Source organism: Callospermophilus lateralis, chromosome 8 (genome assembly GCF_048772815.1).
Source record: "Callospermophilus lateralis isolate mCalLat2 chromosome 8, mCalLat2.hap1, whole genome shotgun sequence".
NCBI lineage: Eukaryota > Metazoa > Chordata > Mammalia > Rodentia > Sciuridae > Callospermophilus > Callospermophilus lateralis.
In genome coordinates, this window is record NC_135312.1 from 47,908,912 (window position 1) to 47,912,677 (window position 3,766).

The window sequence follows — 3,766 nt, forward strand, 5'->3', positions numbered from 1 at the left end:
CTATGTACTGAACACCTCCCTCCACGATGTTTTAACTCATCTTGGGCCCCAAAGGCAGGGCGATTGACAACCATGGGCTTAACTTTCAAAACCATGAGCCAAAATAAGCTTTTCCTTTTCTAAGTTTTGCTTGTCAGATATTTTGGTCACAGTGATGAAAACCTAACTAATGTAGTCATTGACATCCAAAGGAGAAAATGGAGTGAATCATCAGATGTTATGGTGAGAGGAAGGACACCAGTGCCACTCCTTGATTCGGAAAAGCAATATTTTGTAAACTATAGCACTATATAGTATACTAGCCTCTGATACTGCATCCTGTGCAATAGAATTTTGTCCTTCCAGCCTTGCTTTCAAACACATGCTCTAAGTCATTTGCGGGTTATTCCAGAAAGTCACTGCTTGTGGGCAATAGAGCATATGTAAGAATAATTGATTCTGTAGAAGTGAGCCCATTATTGAATTAAGTTCATTTAGCATGAAATGAACTCCTTTATCAGATACAATGTCTTAAACAATGCCATGACAATAAATATAGTATTCTTTCAGTTCCTCGGTCCTGGTACCAGCAGTATCACAGGAACAAGAACAAAAACAAACTCATTCACAATACTTGTCTATTGCACTGAGGTCAAAACTCTGCTATGTCCTTGACAGCAATGGTGACGCAATAACTTGCCACCTGGTGACTCCCTATGGAATGGTGCCATTTCTGGGCTTCAAGTTTCCCTCCGTTGTTGGCAGGTTAGGTGCTCAGAACACCTGTAACCAAGTAAACAGCCACGTTCTAGGCAGCCAACTTAATTTATTTTTAACAGTTGAACTTTGATTTTGTAATTTTTATACATGACATAACTAGTTGTTAACAACCCAACATTTTTTTTTCCATTTTATTTCTATGTTACTCAAAATGTTCATGATAGAACTACAAGAAACTTCTGTAGGTTTTTAAGAACAAACATCTGTCAAAATACAAATGTCATTTAAGGAAAAGGGAAGAAAATGACAAGGAGGATGATACATAGGAGGCAGAGAAATGGTAGTTAAATTTTATTGCATTCAACCTTATTGCATTCAGCCTTCTGCTCTTTTAAGTATTCTATTAACTTTATCTCAATTATTTTTTAAAATAATTATACAAACCAGACATTCTTATAATCTCTCATATTAAAAAATAGAAAACTGTGACAAAGAGAGATTAAATGGTGTGTCTAAAATGATATAGGTAATGAAGTATTAAAGCTAGTTTATGGATATATGGATTCTGTGTTTATAAGCTATTTATTTTAGTTATGCCAAAGTAAATCACATAAGGGATTGTGTTATAAATCATCTAGTCATTGATCTCTTGAAATAATTTCTTAGAAAATCGCACATCATCTTATATCTATATAGTCAATTTTCCCATTAATAATATCTCTCATAGTAGGATATTTTCCATTTTACTATAACTTATCTAACTTCATTTCTTCAACAACCATTGTTAAGAGTGATATTTTGAGATTTATTTTTTTTTCAAATAAGAAACTCTTTCTAGAAATAAACTGTATTACTAATGTGTAGCAATATTGGATCATGAGCTTAATGTTCTAAACCTAAGCCTCAAATTGTAAATGTTGTTTTTTCAAAAAACAACATTTGCCTAATAGTTTGAGTTATTCATGATATTAAACAAAATAGAAAAAAATCATAAAAGGATCATTTTAAGGCCTTATTTTGCTGGTGGAAAACATAAGCTCCAGAAATTTTACTAGTGGATCTAAAAGCTTTTGAATTTTAACTTCATCAACCTTCAATCTAATCCTAATATGTGTACAGAGGAGGAAGCTGAACGTGATTGGGAAATTATGCAGACTAAATTCCTTCTCACCATTGTTTCACTAAAGTGTTCTCCCCCAACTTAAGAAGCAGACCATCCATTTAATTGTGTAATTCACTGTAAAATCATGAATTGCTATGAATCCAAGTGATCATATTGAGTGATATCCCTGCATCTTTTTGAAAAAGTCTTTCAAAATAGACACTAAAACAATAGAATAAAAGTAAAACTTATCACCTTATTATATTATGACAAAATTGTATTCTGGAAAATTCTGAATCACCTCTTCTTCTCTTGTGCTTTTCCTGTAAGACCTTGTCTTCTCACTTAGTCAGGAATAGGTACTTTTTCATGGCACTCATATGACCCTGTATGTAATTCTCTTTATGGATACATTGCATTAGAAATTTACATATCTGTCTGCTAACCTATACAAAAATGTTTCTGAAGGCAGGAAGAATGCTACATTCAATTAACACAAATAATGCATTAATCCATACTTATCAAATGCACATCCACATAATTCAATTTTCCTGTTCATTACAAATACTAGTACACCTCATTTTATTGCATTGTGTTTTACAGTGCTTCACAAGTATTGTACATTTTTGCAAATTAAAGTTTTGTGGCAATCTTGCATCCAGCAACCTAATTGGAGCCATTTTTTTTTTTTTCAACAGCATGGACTCATTTCATGTCTCTGTGTCACATTGTGATGATTTTCTCAACATTTTAAATTATTGTTGTATTTTTATGCTGATCTGTGACCAGTGATACACACACACACACACACACACACACACACACAAACACACATGCATATACATGAACACAATATCTTTATTTCATTTATTTTTATGTGGTTCTGAGGATCAAACTCAGTGCCTCACATACGTGAGACAAGCACTCTGCCACTGAAACACAATACCAGCCCAACCAGTGATTTTTGATGTTACTCTTATGTTAATCTGAGGTACCACAAACTGCACCAATGTAAAACGACAAATTTAATCCAAAAATGTGTATGTGCTGACTGTTCTACTGACTGATCTCTTTTCCTTCTCTGTCCTTTTCTTCAGGCCTTCCTATTTATTCCAACTTTAAATTTATAGCATAAGTGAAAACAAGCCTATTAATAATTCTACAATGATCTTCAAGTGTTCAAGTAGAAGAAAGTGTTACATGTTTCTTTCTTAAAGCAAAAGCAAGACATGATGAAATCTAGTGAGAAAGGCATAATAGGCAAGAAGTTATTTCTCTTGTGAAAAATATCAGGCAAATTGTTAATGCAGGGAAATGTTCTTGAAGAAAATTCAAAGTGCTACTCCAGTGAATGCACAAAATGACAAGAAAGTGAAACAGACCCTTTGCTACTGTGGAGAAAATGCTGGCAGTTTGGATAAAAGGTCAAACCAGCCACAGTATTTTCCTAATAAAAAACTTAATCCAGGGCAGGGTCTAACTCTTGTTAATTCTGTGATGATTGTGAGAAGTGAGGCTGCTGTAGAACAAAAGTTTAAATCTGGCAGAGGTTGGTTGGAAACAATCATCTACACCAAAGGTGTCATTCATGACGTCCAAGCTAGAGAGGTGATGCTCCAGCCGGACTTGAGAATTTCAAAAGACAAGCTCCCTCTGTTGTTAGGGACTCATACAACTGGCAACTTTAAGTTTTGGCCAATACTCAAATTCCATAAACCTTTTATACTAAATTTAGTTTCTGCCAGTGCTTTATAAATGGAAAAACAAAGATTGGACGACTGCATATATGATTATATTTTACTGAATATTGTATACCTGTTATTGAAACCTACTGTACAAAAATAAGATTTTCTCAAAATGTTACTGTTCATTGATGATTTATCTGGTCAGGCAAAATCTTTTTATGGAAATGTACAAGGAGATTAATGTTTCTTTCATGAAAGTTCACAAAACATTCATTTTGCA